The sequence below is a fragment of the Saimiri boliviensis genome, chromosome 21, assembly GCF_048565385.1.
Source record: "Saimiri boliviensis isolate mSaiBol1 chromosome 21, mSaiBol1.pri, whole genome shotgun sequence".
Classification (NCBI taxonomy): Eukaryota; Metazoa; Chordata; class Mammalia; order Primates; family Cebidae; genus Saimiri; species Saimiri boliviensis.
In genome coordinates this window covers 26,627,327-26,646,352 of record NC_133469.1, presented here as the reverse complement: position 1 = coordinate 26,646,352, position 19,026 = coordinate 26,627,327, and the positions used below count along the sequence as shown (strand labels likewise).

The 19,026-nt window shown below is 39.0% G+C and overlaps 1 protein-coding gene across 5 annotated transcripts in view; it reads right to left on the bottom strand.

The window, feature by feature from the left end:
- The window catches only part of SPECC1L (sperm antigen with calponin homology and coiled-coil domains 1 like), a 150,993-nt gene that overhangs the window by 115,055 nt on the left and 16,912 nt on the right, over positions 1–19,026 (bottom strand). The window lies entirely within an intron of this gene.

Here is a 19,026-nt window from a genome sequence, read left to right as displayed (position 1 = left end):
CATCCAAAAGAATACTGTTTGGCCATAAAAAGGAATGAAATATCAATATAGTTTATGATAAGGGTGAGTCTTTAAAATATTACAAAGATGGTTCCTACTTTTAAACTTTACAATGCTTCAACTTTACAATATGAAAGCAATAAGCATTTAGAAATCATACTTTACTTTTGCATGCTACTATTCTGTTTTTCACTGTTAGTATTGTATTCAATAAATTACATAAGATATTCAACACTTTATTATAAAATAGTTAGATGATTGATGATTGTGTCTAACTGTAGACTAATGGTAAGTGTTCTCACCATGTTTAAGGTGGGTTAGGCTAAGCTACGATGTTCAGTATGTTAGGTATAATAAATGCATTTTCAACTCATGACATTGTCAACTTACAAGGGGTTTATAGGATGTAACCCCATGTTAAATAAAGGAGTATCTGTACTACATAAAAGAAAGCTACATAAATGTCTTCTTTTGAGAAGTATCTGTTCATATCCTTTGCCCACTTTTTAATGGTTGTTTTTTTTTTTTCTTGTAAATGTTTAAGTTCCTTGTAACTTCTGGATATTAGACCTTTTATCAAATGGGTAGATTGCAAATATTTTCTCCCATTCTGTAGGCTGCCTGTTCACTCTGATGATAGTTTGCTGTGCAGAAGCTCTTTAGCTTAATTAGACACCATTTGTCAATTTTGGTTTTTGTTGCAGTTGCTTTTGGTGTTTTCACCATGAAGTCTTTGCCCTTGCCTACATCCTGAATTGTATTGCCTAAGTTTTCTTCCATAGTTTTTATGGTTTTGGGTTTCACATTTAAGTCTTTAATCCATCTTGAGTTAATTTTTTATAAGGTGTAAGGAAGGAGCCCAGTTTCAGTTTTCTGCATATGGACAGCCAGTTTTCCCAATACCATTTAATGAACAGAAGATTCTTTCCAAGATTCTTTCCCCATTGCTTGTTTTTGTCAGGTCTGTCAAAGACCAGATGGTTGTATATGTGTGGTGTTATTTCAGAGGTCTCTCTTCTAATCTATTGGTCTATATATCAACATCACTGATCATCAGAGAAATGTAAATCAAAACCACACCAAGATACCATCTCATGCCAGTCAGAATGGTGATTATTAAAACGCTGTGAAACAATAGCTGCTGGCAAGGCTGTGGGGAAATTGGAATGCTTTTACACTATTGGTGGGAATGTAAATTAGTTCAACCTTTGTAGAAGACAGTATGGCAATTCCTCAAGGATCTAGATACAAAAATACCATGTGACCCAGCAATCCCATTACTGGGTATATACTCAAAGAAACAGAAATCATTCTACCATAAAGACACATACACACAGTATGTTTATTGCAGTACTGTTTACAATAGCAAAGACGTGGAACCAACTCAAATGTCCAACAACAATAGACTGCACAAAGAAAATGTGCTACATATATACCTTGGAATGCTATGTAGCCATAAAAAAAATGACATCATGTCCTTTGCAGGAACATGGATGAAACTGGAAGCCATCATTCTCAGCAAACTAACACAGGAACAGAAAACCAAACACTGCACGCTCTCACTCATAAGTGGGAACTGAACAATGAGAATACATGGACATAGAGAAGGGAACAAAACACACCAGGGCCTGTTGGGGGGTGGGGAATGAGGAGAGAGAAATTAGAGGACAGGTCAATAGGTGCAGCAAACCTCCATGGCACACATATATCTATCTACCTGCACATTCTGCACATGTACCCTGTTTTTTCTGGTTTTTTTTTTTTTTAGAATAAAGAATAAAAAGGTGGCCACAAAGGACGATGTATTATATGATTACATTAATATGAATTATCTAGAAGAAGAAAATCCATAGAGATAAAAACAATATTAGAGTGGGTTGGGGTAGAGAGTATAGAGGCTAGGTACTAATGGATACAGGGTTTCTTTTTGGAGTGATGCAAAATTCTAATATTAGATTGTTGTGACAGTTGCACAATCCTGTGAACATACTAAAAACCACCAGGTTTTACACTTTGAATAAATGAATTGTATGACATGTAAATTACCTATCAATAAAGCTGAAATTTAAAAAATACCAAACTAATGAACAACATTGAACAAGAACTTCTGGAAAATATATCCCAACACTGTAAGATACCTGATACGGAGAAAGACTATGGTTTTGCAGGGGTCCAAGAAGAGAAAAGAAACACAGTTAAAGCTTTAAAGACACTGAGACACAGACTGTTCAAGGAGGCTGGCAGCTTGAGATCACTTAGATTGCTAGTTCTTCACCACATCAGACCCAAATACCCTCTGTGCAACTTTTTTTTGAGACAGGGTCTTGCTCTGTCACCCAGGCTGGAGTGCTGCGGTACGATCACAGCACACTGCAGCCTTGACCTTCCAAGCTCAATGGATCCTCCCAACTCTGCCTCCCAAGTAGTTAGGATTACATGTGTGAACCACCACTCCTGGCCCTCTTTCTATAAAAACTATTGAAAATATACCTCTACTAACCTAAAATGAAATTCAGAAATAACTTATTTGTTACATATATATTCCAAACATATCTACTTAACTTAGCAACTATAATATAAAAATATTTTATAATAAAATAAATATAAATGTCAATATGTAAATTTTCAGTCAGGACCATATTAGGACTAAAATGGTCAGACATCTACATTTTTAAGATGAATCACTGAATCTCACAGCTACAAATACTCTTCATTTGGGTATGTCATTTTGGCAACTCACGTACCACACTACCTATCATGAATGCTATCAATAATGTGATTATTCATTCACCTAAAAAGGTGAATCACTCTTAGTGTGATGGTTAACTTATGTGTCAATCTGACTGCATCACGGGGTGCCCAGACATTTGGTCAAATATTACTCTGGGCGTATCTGTGAGGGTGTTTACAGATGAGATTAACATTTTAATCAATGGACTGCATAAAGCAGATTAACTTCCCTCATGTGGTTGGGCCTTATCTCATCAACCGTAGACCTGAATAGAACAAAAAAGGCCAAGTAAGAGGGAACTCCTCCTGCCTGACTGCTGAGCCGGGACATCTCTGCTTCCCGTCCGACTCAAACTGAAATGAACACTGGTTTTTCTTGGGTGTAAAGCCTGCTGAATTTCAGACAGAAACTTACATTGTTGGTGCTCCTGGTTTTCAGGTCTTTAGACCCAGACCAGAATGACACCATCAGCTCTCCTGGGTTTCTAGCTTGCCAACCGCAGATCTTGTGACTTCTCAGCCTCCATAATTACATGAGCCAATTCCTTATAATAAATATCTTTTTATATATAGAATGCTCCCCCTTTATCCAAGGGGGATATGTTTCAAGAACCCCCATGGATGCCTAAAACTGAAGATATTGCCCAACTCCATATACACTATGTTTCTTCTTATAATATAGATGCTCCTCAACTTATGATGGAATAAAAACACCTAAGCTGAAAATATCACAAGTCAAAAATGCATTTAATACGCTTTACCTATTGAACATCATAGTTTAGCCTAGCCTAGCCTACGTTAAACATGCTCAGACCACTTACATTAACCTAGAGGTGGACAAAAATCATCTAACACAAAGCCTATTTTATAATAAAGTATTGAACAGCTCATGTAATTTACTGAAAATTATATATTACATCAAAACTGTGATGGACTCACACGATCATATAGCTGAAAAAAAAAAAAACACAGTAAGCTGGGGAGCATGTACACATACCCCCTATGATAAACTTAAATTTATAAATTAGGCACAGAAGGATATTAACAACAATAACTAATAATAAAATAAGCAATTATAACAATATAACAATATGCTAGCATCACTACTCCTGCACTGTGGGTTCACTATTAAGTGAAATAAGGGTTACAAGCACAGTGATGCCAGACAGTTAATCTAATAACAAAAACTAAGGGGCTAAGTGTAGGCAGGCAGCGCACACAGCAGGGATACATCAGACAAAGTGAGGAGTCATCTTCCAGGTGTGACAGTGAGATGGCACAAGATTTCATCATGCCATTCAAAACAATACACAATTTAAAGCTTACCAAATGTTTGTTTCAGGAATCTTTCCATTTAATATTTTCAGACTGTGACTAAGAGGTACTCAAACCATGTAAAGCAAAACCATAGATAAAGGGTAACTAATGAATTTTTTTCTCCAGAGAAACAGAACCAATAGGATATGTCTGAGACAATCATATGTATTGATTATAGATATATTTAAACATATACATATATATATATACACACATATATATAAACATGTACCTATATATATATATAAAACATATCTCTCTCTTTCCTACTGGAGACATATATATATATATATATATATATATATCTCCTATTGGTTCTGTTTCTTTAGAGAACCCAGACTAGTAATACATGTAGTAAAACTAAGAACAAAACAAGATAATTTCCCTTCAAAGTCCAGACTCAAATTTCCATTTATACTAATATTATGTTTTTTAAAAAATCCTTTACGTAAAATGGAATTAAGTTATATGTTCAGTCTTAAACAGTTTTTTCTAGCTACATAAATTATTCAGCAAGGTATTCTAGGCCAGGTGCAGTGGCTCATGCCTGTAATCCCAGCACTTTGGGAGGATGAGACAGACAGATCACCTGAGGTCAGAAATTTAAGACCAGCCTGGCCAACATGGTAAAACTCTGCCTCTACTAAAAATACAAAAATTAGCCAAGCATGGTGGCACACTCCTGTAATCCCAGCTACTCGGGAGGCTGAGGCTGGAGAATCACTTGAACCCAAGTTGCAGTGAGCCGAGATCGCACCACTGCACTCCAGCCTGGGCGACAGAGTGAGACTTGGTCTCAAAAAAAAAAAAAAAAAAGATACTCTAAAGCTGTGCAGATCACAGGAAAAGTTCTATTTTGCAGAACTGTCACTGCACTGAGCCCTGAATTCCATGAACTCTACCTATTAAATAAATGCCAGTGGCATCCATCAACCATTGAAACAATCAAAAATACTTTCATAAACTCATAAAACAATCCCTAGGGTCATGGAAAAACAAATTAGAATTCACCAGAAGATCTTGGTCCCCACCTGGTCAAGGGGGAGGAAACACTGGCTGACACTCCTCCCTAGAGCCCCTTGAGAACCCCCATGCAGAGATTACAGAGCGGAGCAGCTAGGGAGCACAGTTCACAGCACTGGTCTTAAATTTCTGACCTCAGGTGATCCGTCCATCTCATCCTCCCAAAGTGCTGGAAACTACCACCATCTCTTCTCCAACTTTGCTCAAGGGTGTCACATCAGCACACATTACTGAGATCTCAAGTCCAATAAAGTCAAGGTTTGGGGGGAATAAAAAGTAGCTCTCCTCATAAAAACACTGTGGATCCCGCTTCTGTGTTCTAAGAATAATACAAAACTGTAATAATCCAAGAAACATACCCCATGTATTTGTCAAACAGCATTTCTTATAAAACACCAAAATAGATGCAGTGGTCCCAAACTAACAAGAAAAGGCACTGAAGGCCTTGAGCCTCTCCCAGGCAGCAAGCACCATGTCCTGTACCGTGCCTCATACAGTTCACTGAATCTTCACAAGAGTCCACGTGGGTATGTCTAGATGAAGGAACTAAGGATCAGAGAGCGTAAGTAATTCTCTCAAGGTCAATTCATTCTTAAGGGACAACAGTCTGAATCCAAACCCCACTTTGCTTCTGCCACTCCATATGGCCTCCAATACATACGTAACACAAGAACTTCCCTAGGAATGTGAGATCTTGATCTCAATGAATATTTCACAACATATAAACAAACTGTAACAACACTAAAACTATTCAGCTCAATCTGCCCCTTCTAGATTTGTCTACTTGTCCAATGTTGTCATCAGTGCTGTTATCAAAATTTTTCATTTTGAAGGGACTAACTACCATGTTATTTAACATAAAACCTTTCTTAGAGCAGAATATTTATTGCCAGGTCTACATCAACATGTACTAAATTAGGGCTGTAGATGTAAAATTCTTAGCTATAATCATACTAATTAGAAGGAGAGAATGAGGGATGGTCATGGATTGAAAAACCATGCTCACTACCTGGGTGACGAGATCCGTACCCCAAATCTCAGAGCAGCATCATGCAATATACCCATGCCACAAGTCAGGCACATGTACCCCTTGAGTCTAAAATAAATTATTGAAATGTATTGAAACTACTTTTTTAAACAATTATTGAAATTATTTTTTAAAATCTTATGAACGTATAGATACCTATTTTTAAATTTGAAATGTCATAATTTAGTATTAAAATACTATTTGGGTGAAAACACAACCACTCTCATTATAGAAATAAGCCTTGCATTTTACAAAGCTGCAATCTGGGTGGTCTGAACGCTCACCAGAATGTCCCAGTGCTTCTCAGGACAGGATTCACAGCTCTGGGAGCCCTGCCTAAAGCTAATTACATATTCACAGCCACACAGGAAGCTCTTTCCTTTACATCTACAAGGAGATCATATAATTAAAACCTACTGAGAAAAACAAAGGTAAGGGCTAAACCTTACCTTCCACAAAAGGTAGACAGAACACTATTTAAAAATCAACTCACAGATTCTTAGTAGAAATTAAAACTATCTTGGAAGCCATTTTATAGGAAACCCTACATGCAACATCACTGACAAAAAAAATATTATTGTAGTTAACAAGAGTCTACTATGGAAGGATCCTGACTACTAAAAAGTTATGAGGCAAGTCATTGTGGGCACAACATTCAACGAACATTTATTCTGTGTTCAGGCAAGCCAAGCACCAATTCTCTGGGAACCTGCTCAAGAAGGGCTCAAATATATGGGCATATAAAGACTAGCACAGGTCAGGCACAGTAGCTCACGCCTATAATCTCACCACTTTGGCAGGCAGAGGTGGGTGGATCACTTGAGGTCAGGAGTTTGAGACCAGGCTGGCCAACACGGTAAAACCCCGTCTCTACCAAAAATATAAAAATTAGCCAGGTGTGATGGTTCATGCCTGCAATCCCAGCTACTTGGGAGGCTGAGGCAAGAATATCACTTGAACCCGGGAGGCAGAGGTTGCAATGAGCCGAGATTTTGCCACTGCATTTCAGCCTGGGTGACACAGCAAGACCCTGTCTCAAAAAAAAAAAAAAAAGACTAGGACAAAAATACCTACTTTCAAGGAGTTCACAGTCTAGAGGAAGAAATAGGACAAATAGGATATATAAATGAACAAAATAGGTCCCCATCCTTTAAATCTACTTTAAGAAACAAAAAACAGGCCAAGCTTATATACAGGATACAACGGAAGCAGAAAGATCCCCAACTCTGCCTTACTTTGGGGAACAAAGTAGGAGGTACATCTCAAAGGTGAGAGAGTAAACATAGGTTCAACTGAAAAACTTGGTTAGAATACAGAAATGTCAAAATGAGGACTGGTGGGTAAGGGCCAAAAGACCAGTCACAACCTGGATTTCATGTGACACAGGATGCTAATAAAAGCCGTGCAGTCCTATAACCTGATTTGCAGTTCCTAAAGACTAACCTGGGCTGCTGTGGAAGACAGACTGTACTGAAGTATAGAATGGGAGGGTCGGTTATCAGAAAAACAGAATGCACATCTCCTTCCCTGTAATGTCTTTGTTCTGCCTTAATCAAAGCTCTACATTCAAAATAAAATTACTGCTCTCACTCCACAACTCTCCCAGTATCTGAAGACCACCATGGTGCTTCCCTAAACTTGCCTTTCTTCCAAGTCAGTACCACACATTCCCCATCCACTCCTGCAGATTTCAGTATCCTGTGTCCACTGGCATCATACTACACAGGCACCTTGGAACTAGGCACAGATATAAGACAGGCCTGGTCTGGCAAGCACAGAGCTTGGCAAGACCATTATTTCCTTCAATCAAGACAGTGAGTTGCTCCCACCTTAATCTAAGGGGGAAAAAAAATCTGCTTTTCTAGGAGCTTCCAGAGGTTCATAGTAAGTTCATGGTTATTTAATATTTTCAAGTCTTTTTCCATACAAACTGTTGCTAAGCTACTTTTCTCTTTTTTTCCCCTAACGTTTTATTACGGAATTTTACAAACATGCAGAAATGTTGAAAGAAGTGCACAGTAAGCAACACCCCACTTCTTTCCTTTTCTTCTTAATTTTTTTTTTCTCTATCATAGCACACTACAGCCTGAACTCCTGGTCTCAAGCAATTCTCCCGCCTCAGCCTCACAAGTGGCTGGGATTACAGGAGCACACAGCCACGTCCAGCTTTTCCTCTTCATTGCTGTGTATCTGTTAAAATTTTCATCTAGTCAAATCAACTCAAAGTTCCAGCCTTTAGGATAATTTTAAATTCTGACTGACTTCAAATCCATTAGTCTTCCTTCTAACAAGTGCTATCTTTAATCTAAGTCACCTGACCACTCAGTATTCTCATCTACAATAAAAAGAAAGTTGGATTCTAAAGCATCTCTGACACCTTCTGACTCTAAAAACCTTCTAAGATAATTCACATAATTCGTAGCGTTACATAGGACAAAGCAATGGTAAGGCTATGTGACACACAACAAGAATCTCTTTCTGGGTCTCCCACACAGTGAGTAGAGAACTGAACTTAAAGTCAAGAGAACTGGGTTCAAGCTCCAGCTCTGCCATACAAGTTGTGTGACTATGGACAAATCACTTAATCACTTTATATATCTGCAAATCTGTTTCTTCTCCTATAAAAAAGAATTGATAAAATCTAATTTATAGACTTCTTGTAAAAACTAACATGTGTAGGGCCAGGCGTGGTGGCTCACGCCTATAATCCTAGCACTTTGGGAGGCCGAGATGGATGGATCACCTGAGGTCAGGAGTTCAGAATCAGCCTGGCCATCATGGTAAAACCCCATCTTTAAAAAAAAAAACAAAAAAAAAAACTAATGTGTAAACCAACAACAACATAACTTCTGATATCCCAGTTCCAGAAGTTATTTCATCAGGGATCAAAGGAAAAAATGGTGCAACAATCCAAGGTCAGTGATGGCAACTTATTTCAGTGATTCAGAAACCCCACCCTCACCAACAATTCACTCATGAAAAACACACCAATCAAGTTTCAGAAATATGCCAAAAGGGCATTATAAATTTATCTTACTGTCATACCACATACAGAAGGATCCACCCTGAATAAAGGACAACACAAATTGTCCTGGAAACCATGAGGGAGCTCTGAGAAGTGCCTTCAGCGCTGGCACAGTGTGGGACAGGAACCCTTCTGGGCAACTACAGAGGCAGTCCCCAACCCCTCCAGTCTGTAGTCACACCAGGATCTTGACTGCTGTCACTACTTTTTCCTTTAAATTTCTCCTATTCACCTCCATTACAATCTTTCCCCTTCAATGTTTCAAAAATGACTACTATTTTAAATCATTTAAATAGCAGTTATTTAATTGACATTTTACAATTCTCTGTGCTAATTCAGAAAAAAAAAAAAACTATTATCCAAGAGACTGCCCAACTACGTATGATCCAATCTGTATCCTGGGGTAAGTTAGCCTCTCCAAAATGTCAGTTTCTTCATTGTAAAACAGGGCTGGTAAAACTATGTACCTTCCTTATAAGGATGTTGAGAGGCAATGAAATAATGGACCGAAGTGGTGAGCAGGTTGGCAGCCCAGAGTAAAGACCAGATAACATGAGCTATCATAATTTACAGAAGAATATACTGCATGCCCCATGTATGACTACTGCCTTATTAGAGTAAAAGCTGCAATTCAAAAGACACTTTGTAAGAGAAACACTTTAAAAGGAATGACTAAAGATTGTTTTTATCTACTACTTACTTTAAATTATGTATCATGGCCCACAGATGTCAACAAACAACATTTGCTTCTGGGTTTTTCCCATGGAAAATTACATATTAGGAAAATACTGAAAATATATGGTAGGGATTTTACTGGAATGATAATCAAGAAACCTGGATTGTGGTCCCAGGTCTGGCACCATCTATGTGACCTTATGCAAGTCACCCAAACTCTGTGATCCTTGTTTATAAAGGAGAGCAGATTAGTAGCTTTCAGAAGTTCAAAAGTTTTATTTCATAATCTGTACCTTCAGAACATGGAATCAAACAATTTAGGAGGAACTGCTTATTAATTATGACTTTTTATGCCTATCGATACCCCCTGAAAATCCAAAAAGGGTTTTTTAACCTAAGAAATCTAAATATATTTATCTCTATTATGTCACAAACTTCATTTTCAAAATGTTGAGCTCATATTAAAATTGTAAATTAAAAACAGACAAAACACTGAGGAGAAGGAATCACAGTCAAGGGAAATTGTAACTCCGGGAAAAGGCCACATGGGAGTCAGAAAGTGAATGTTGCTAAATGAAGCAAAATCAACTTTTGAGTCCCCTCAAATTTTGAGTCCCCTCCAAAAACTCAAATTTTGAGTCCCCTCCTTAGCCAAAGTTTCTGAATATTTACAAAAAGAAAAGGTTTATTCAAGATCCCTTCAAACCACAGCTTTACACTCAGACTCTTGGCAGGCAGTTTAAACTTGCACAATTTGGTATCCATAAAATTAACTGTCAGCCATAGTTTTAATCAATTTGATAAAATCAAATTTTAATCAATTTGATAAAATCATGTGTCTTACAAAAAAATCAAAACTTTGAAAAGAAACTTACTAAGAAATGTTTAAAATAAATAAATCATAATGTAATGGATTGATCCTATATTCTATATAGGACCCTATGTACCTACATAAGAAAGGTTATGTATATTCTTCAACATATACATAACCTTTCTTATGGTAAATTACGACACACATTCAGAAAAGTACATTTTATGTACATATTTTAAAGACTTGGAGTGAGACTCCATTGAAAAAGTCAAGGATTACTAATAGGGAAAGTCTGAGCCTTGCCATGTCAAAAAACTGCAATGTGCAAGTCAGCACATATTCAAAGTGCATGAAAGAGACAGGAGAGAGAGGCAGGGGTAAGATGCCTTCAGATGTGTGATTCTCTGCTCAGTTTGAATCCAGACAGAAGTTTAGTACTGCTCAAAAAACTTGAATGCTTACTGACTGAGGAGGCACAATTTTTAAATGCTTGTTTTTATAAGACAGTATTTTCTTAATTTTTAAAGTTTATACTATGCCTAAAAATGTAATATGTAGTACATTTAATAGAGTAGTTTCCTGTTTCCAGAAATCAATGATATAGATTATGACTTCATGAGGAAAGATGGTATCCAGATCTACCTCTCCCCTCCTTCTACCTCCAACTCCAAGACAAAAGAAACTGCACCCTAGGTCCTCTCCCTACTCCAGGTATGCACTCCCCCTTCAACACTCTCAAGGCCATAGAAGGAAAATGTAGCTTTCTGCTTTAACCCCATTCTTCTCACAACTCCCTCCTTTCTGCCTGTCCAACCAGTTAAGGAAATCTAAAGGTGAATCTACAGGAGAAAGACCATGCTGCTCAGCCATGCCTGAGTGCCCACTTTAATCATGATAAGGGAGTGATGGTGAACAGAGCCAATGAAGCCCCAGTGGAGGGATGGAGGCCAAGTCATGCTGCGGTGGAGCGGAATAAAAAGCTGAGTAGGAAAGAAAAGGATAAAGAACTTCTCAAAAATTTGGCTTTGTGAAGGAGAGAGAGTCAGGGGGTAATGAGGAGGCTGAAACACTTTGTTGATGTTGCTGTTGTTTAACTATTAAAGTAAGTTGCCTGGAGAGCACCAGCCAAGCAAGGTGGAAAGCCTGCACTGCACAAATACTAGAGCATTGATTCTCATAGTAGCCCTACATGGAGGGAAGAAACTTTGGTTAGAGGGAAAAGCAAGCAGCTTGCCCAACCACAACTACATACAGGACGCTAGCAAAAAGGAGGTAGTTATCATTAATAACAATTCAAACGGCCACTAAACAGCACAGCTGTATTCCCACTTGTTTGGGCCAAAGAAAAGCTCACTCATACTAATTTATGATTTCTCTATTATTCTATGAGGCTTAACACAAGAAAATAATTAGAAACGAATAAAAGCTCCTGGACTTTTCAAACTTACAACCATATAAGTCTTCTCCTTCTTACTACTTTCCAAAATGTAATGAAATTAAAAAAACGAATCTTATACCAAGACCTCTTCAGATCCATTTCTGGAGATCTCTCATTTTAACGCAAACTGCTGGAAAGGACGTTAAACTGCTGACAACACTTAACATTCCAGACAAGTGACAAGCCTGGAAAAGGACAGCCTAAAAGAATTTCTGGCAACAGTACATAAGTGATTTTTCCTGATTTAGTCCAAAACACATTGGTTCCCAAAGTTCAAACTGCCAGAATGCAAGAAATTTTGAGTCCCCTCCTTAGCCAAAGTTTCTGAATATTTACAAAAAGAAAAGGTTTATTCAAGATCCCTTCAAACCACAGCTTTATGCTCAGACTCTTGGCAGGCAGTTTAAACTTGCACAATTTGGTATCCATAAAATTAACTGTCAGCCATAGTTTTAATTCAAAACATCAATCTGATATATTTCTACATTTATAAGAAACTCTTATGTAAAATACTGAATAAAACATTTCATTTTGCACTTCATTAGTGGTTCAAATATAACAATGTAAAAAATCCTTTCTAAAAAACTTAAAATTTTAGACTTGAGAGTGTTTTAACAATGGTTCAAAGGAAGTCTTTCTAAACTAAATAAGTTAAAATAGAATTCAAATTCAGTTTAATAAAAACAAAGTCTTTTTTCCAACAAGCATTTCACTGGTTATGTTAAAAAGAAATTTTTTTAAAATGCTAAGAAGTTCTTTTTCCTTGTGTCAAGTGAGTATAAAGCAGTGGTACTTAATGAGGGGTAGATGGTAATTTTGTACACTAGGGGATATTTGGCACTGTCTGTAGAAATTTTTGGTTGTTACAACTGGGTGGGAGGCAAGGTGCTTCAGACACTGAGTATGTAAGAGGCCAGGAATCCAGATAAACTTCCTTATAACACATTAGACAGCCCCCCATAACAAAGAATTATACAGCCTAAAATATCAATACAGCCAAATTTGGGAAACTTTGGTATAAGAGGACTGGTTAAACTTGGAAGGAAGGCTTTGTCTTTCTGTTAACCATCCCATAAATAAGGTCTCATGTGTACTATGTGCTAAGAAAGCCACAGTTCTAGCAGCTGGCAGAGCTGAAAGAGAAGGGAAAACCTATGCCCAGGGCCCTCGCACTTCCACCCACATTTCCCAGGAAAGAATACAGGTCCAGGAAGGGCTCTCTCTGATCTCCCAGAATGAAATCTGAAAATGAACCACAGAGCCTCACTGCTTACCTGTACCTCCTTTTGTAGTCCCCACTGGCCTGGCAAAGACTGACAACCCCAAATGGATTTTCAAAATCCACTGTCCTCCAGTCCCTCTGAAACCTCACCAGCAAGAAGCAAAGAACCTAAACCCTGAGGGCCCACTATATGCTAGTCCTGGGATTCCACACTCATTCAGTTCCTTTTCATCATAGGGGATGGCCATAATAGTATCACTTCCACTGTAAAAGGTAATCAATCCCAAAGCTTCCACAGCTAGCAAATGCTAAAGCAGGAGTCTGAAAAGGGGCACCTCCAAAAGCCACACCCATCCCACCACAGCTTCCAGGGGTTTCTTTCTCATCTCAAAGGTGGCCTACACTCTGGGACTATGGAGAGCCTTGGTGTGCTGAATCTTCAGAGATATTTTTAAACAATCAAGATGCCTCTTGACAACTAGAGGAAGTTCCTGACTTCGAAGCATTCCCTCTTCCCCATCCCCACTACCCAACCAATCCCATGCCAGCCTGTCAGTGTCAGGGAAGAAGTCCAGCTGGACAATTCTGGCAGCCTCCTGTCGCTCTCCCCTGCCAGCAGTCCTTCTGTGCCACAGCTGTTTGTCCACACTCTAAAGCACACATCCCACCAGGCCACTCGCCTATAAAATAATCCCTCCCTGTCCCAGGTCAAACACCCAGTGCCAGTATCACACACTTTCACAGACCCACACTTTGGGTCCTACTGTTCCTATCCTTGAATGCCCCTTGCCATTTTCTTGCCTGAGAACTGCTCATGCATCACTTCAGGACTCAGCTCCAGTGCTGTGTCCTTAGTGACACCTTCCCTTGTCGCTAATTGGTTGCCCCCCCACCATCCCTCTTACCTTCCTGGCCACAGCACTCCCCTAAGTTATCTTTATCCAGACAACATTTAGGGTATACTTAAACCAAAAAAGCCATCATAGTTTAACTGAAATTCACATTTATTTATTTTTTAATTTTCTTTTTTTTTTTTTTTTGGAGACAGAGTCTTGCTCTGTTGCTCAGGCTGGAGTGCAGTGCATCATCTCAGCTCACTGCAACCTCCGCCTCCAGGGTTCAAGCGATTCTTCTGTCTCAGCACCCAGAGTAGCTGGGATTACAGGGGCCTGCCACCACACCCAAATAATTTTTATATTTTTAATAGAGATAGGGTTTCACCATGTTGGCCAGGCTGGTCTTGAACTCCTGACCTCAAGTGATCCATCACCTCAGCTTCCCAAAATGCTAGAATTACAGGTGTGAGCCACTGTGCCTGACCTGAAACTCACATTTAATTGGGCATCCTGTATTTTATTTACCTGACAACCCTAGGCCTGGCACATAACAGACCCTCAAATAGGGACAATGGAAAAGCACTGGCAGAAAAGCAAGCAGCCAGAACACAAGGAATAATATATAAAAGTAAACCAGAGCCAAAAAAGATGGAAAGAAGTCTTGTGCTGTAAGCACTAGGAATATTACCCCCAAATCCCCCTGGCTAAGTAGCCAGTCCTCCTCCACAAGGAAGCCTGACGTACAATTCCAAAGCTACCCTCCAGACTCACCTCTAAATACCCAAGCTCAGAGCAGCGCATCTCTTTCTTCTTACAGCAGCCACTGTGCTCTGCTTGGTTCACACAGCTCCCTCAAACTGGTGTATTATTCCCCTAACCCCAGTGTCCCTCATCCTTCAAAGCAAATCTCAAAGGACATTCCCCTACCTCACCTCATCCCCATGAAGGACAGCTCAAAGGACCTATGTCTCCCAATACCCACAATCACACGTGGTCTCCCTCAAATGTTGGCTGAAGCCCCCAACACTTGAATGACCAATCTTCTAGCACTTATCAACAGACCTTCGGATGGCGGTCGTGTGTTTACTTCTTCCACAAGTCACAGTTATTACAGAATGCAAAGGTCCTAGGGATGAGGCAAGGCAGGAAAAGTGCTTTAAAGAGATGTCTCAGTCTATTTCCTGTTGCTTTAACAGAATATCTGAGACTGGGTAATTGATAAAGAAAAAAATGTATTTCTTATAGTTTCTGGAAGCTGGGAAGTCCCAGGTTGGGGGGCCACATCTGGTGAGGGCCTTCTTGACAGTAGAGGCTCTCTGCAGAGTCCTGAGGCAACACAGGGCATCACACAGAGAGAGGAGGCTAGAGCATGCCAAACTGGCAAAACTGACCCACTCTCCTGACAACCCATTAATCCATCAACACATTAATCCATTATGAGGACAGAACCATCAGGATCCAATCAACCCTTAAAAGCCCCACCTTTTAATACTGTTACAATGGGGATTAAGTCTCAACATGAATTTCAGAGGGCACAAACATTCAAGCCATACCAATATCATTTAGTAAGTATATGGACAATATAATCAAATACTTGAAAAACAGACAAAATCAAAGCTATGATGTGAATAGCCTGAATTACTGCTGAAAAGTACATGAATGTCAAAAGTAAATCCAAACTCTTACTAGACAGGGCAGTTAATCAGTTACATAGTTTACAGCCTAACCGTTATAAGACATCCTATAACCAAGTCTACAACTTCTACTCACTTCTTAGTGATAGGACAAAGATATAAGAGAGAAAAAGAGGAAAACAGTGGAATGTATTTCCCTTTCATGTTCAAGTGTCACAGTCCATACTTCCCTGTTAAAATGCTAATACACTACTTTTGCTGTTACCAACCTATAATAAGCTTCACCTATGTCTTCATCTCATGAGCAATGTAAGTTCAAGCAATAAAGGGCAATTACATGCCAGAATGTCAATATAACATAACCAATCAGGTACTAAAAAAAAAAAAAAAAAAAAAAAAAAAAAAAAAAAAACAGAGTATGTAAAATAACTATGATGTCTTCCCAATGTTTCATTCTCATTTTTAAAAAGTAAACTTTCAGAATAATATTACATGACATCAAATTTTGATTTTCAGTAAAAGGTTACTAACAGCAGGTATTAAGAATAGACTACCATGCAGATTTCACTGCAGCTTACCCCCACTTTATCAGATGGGAGTCTTAATCCAAGCCTTCAAAACTATATTCCAGGTTGCGAACATTACCAAAAAATCACCAAAGCCCTACACACATATACATCCCTCTGAGAACGTTGCCTGTCAAATCCAATTTACTGAAGAAATGAGTAACTTGATTATTTTAGCTTAAAAAAACAATAATAGGGCCAGGCAAGGTGGCTCAAGCCTGTAATCCCAGCACTTTGGGAGGCCGAGGCGGGTGGATCACGAGGTCAAGAGATCGAGACCATCCTGGTCAACATGGTGAAACCCCGTCTCTGCTGAAAATACAAAAATTAGCTGGGTATGGTGGCGCACACCTGTAGTCCCAGCTACTTGGGAGGCTGAGGCAGGAGAATTGCTTGAACCCAGGACACGGAGGTTGTGGTAAGCCGAGATCGCACCATTGCACTCCAGCCTGGGTAACAAGAGTGAAACTCCGTCTCAAAAAAAAAAAAAACAAAAAACCAATAATCCCTTCTAAGGACTTCAAACACAAAATCAACAGATTTTCTTTTTTAAAAAGAAGTGTGGTATTGTTTGGGGTTATAACACTTAACATAGAGCATGTGATACATAGAAGGCAGCTCTTTGAATAGGAGCAGCCTGGTACATTTGCTGGCCTGTATTCATGAATTTACATACAAGTAGAAAGAACTCAAGACCGTGGTTGGGTAGATTTTGGATTCAAATGCTAACAACTCCACCACTTATTAGTTATCTGACTCTGTGCATATTACTCATCTCCAAATTTCAGTAAGTAGAAACAGCTAACATAGGATGCTGTAAAAGAACCACATCAAACAATGTGCGTAAACTAACAAGGAAAATGCTCAGCCCACAGAATTACAATAAGCATTCATCTCCTTTCCTTCCCACTACAACCAGAATACAAATTTCCTTTTATCCTAAACTTACTTCTTACTTCTATCTCATCACAGTATTAGCAGACATATAGCTCTCCCTTTCTATTACAATCCTCAGGGCTGCTTCCACTCCAACTTAAGCAGAGAAGCTTCAGAGGTTCTTCCAGACAACCAAAAACTTCAACACTCCATTCTAAGTTTGTGCCACCCTCTCCCAAGCCTAACCACCACAGATTTGATCACTGCCAGAGTTTATCACAGCTTGCTTTTACCTTCCTCCATCTTCCTCATTCAATCAACTACAAACTTACACTTACCTTTCCTTTGATTGTCCCTGGTGACTAAGTGTCTCTCCCTTTCTCTTGTCATCCACTCCCTCTACTCTGCATGAGTCACTCCACTGGCCGTTTATCAGGCTTCCTTGACTGACACAGATCTCTCTTTCGGATCCTTTCTGTGTTTCTTCAATTTGTCCTTCTTTCTGAACTGTTGCTTTTTAAAGATGGGATAATGGTTTTGTGGCTGTGTATGTTTGTTTTTTCTTTAAAGATTCTCTATTAATTAGAAAATCATGGAATATCTCTGGAAAATTCTGAAATACTTGGGAACTCACACACTTCTAAATCTATGAACCAAAGAAGAAACCAAAAGGGAAATTAGAATGTATTTTGAACTTAAAATGAAAACATATCAAAATTTGTGGGCCACCCCTAAAGCAGTAAAGAGAAATTTATAACAATAACACCAATGCTAGAAAAGAAGAAAAGTCTCAAATTGGCTCCTACTTTAAGAAACAAGAAAAAGAAGAACAATGAAACACAAACTATGCAGAAGAAAGAAAAGAATAAACATGGGCTGGGCGCGGTGACTCAAGCCTATAATCCCAGCACTTTGGAAGGCCAGGGCAAGTGGATCACGAAGTCAGAAGATCGAGATCATCCTGGCCAACATGGTGAAACCCTCTCTACTAAAAATACAAAAATTAGCCAGGTGTGGTGGCATGTGCCTGTAGTCCCAGCTACTCAGAAGGGTGAGGCAGGAGAATCGCTTGAACCCTGGAGGCAGAAGTTGCAGTGAGCCAAGATCGCACCATTGCACTCCACCCTGGGTAACAACAGCGAAACTCTGTCTCCAAAAAAAAAAGAAAGACAAACTATTGAAGCTCACTCAAAAAGTGACAAATAACTTGAATAGCTCTATACGTATTAAAGAAATTGAATTTCAATTTGTAGTTAAAAACTCTGCTACAAAAAAAAAACTACAGGCCAAGATGGATTCACTCAGGAATTGCACTAAAGGAATGACTTCTTTACAAACTCCTCCAGAAAACTGAGAATAATTCCCAATTCATTCTATGAAATCCGCATTACTCTGATGCCAAAATCTGACAAAGACATTACGAAAAAAGAAAACTACAGACCCATATGTCTTGTGAAAATAAATGAAAAAATTACAAATTTTAGCAACTAACAATCTAGAAAAAAAGGATAGTACATCGTAACCTAGTCAAGTTTATCCCACAAATGCAAGGTTGGTTTAACATTCAAAATTCAGCTGGGCACAGTGGCTCATACCTGTAATTTCAGCACTTTGGGAGGCCAAGGTAGGTGGGATCACCTGAGGTCAGAAGTTCAAGACCAGCCTAGCCAACATGGCGAAACCCTGCCTCTACTAAATATACAAAAATTAGCCGGACATGGTGGTGCATGCCTGTAATTCCAGCTACTTGGGAGGCTAAGGCAGGAGAATTGCTTGGACCCAGGAAGTGAAGGCTGCAGTGAGCCAAGACTGCACCACTGCACTCCAGCCTAGGTGACAGAGCCAG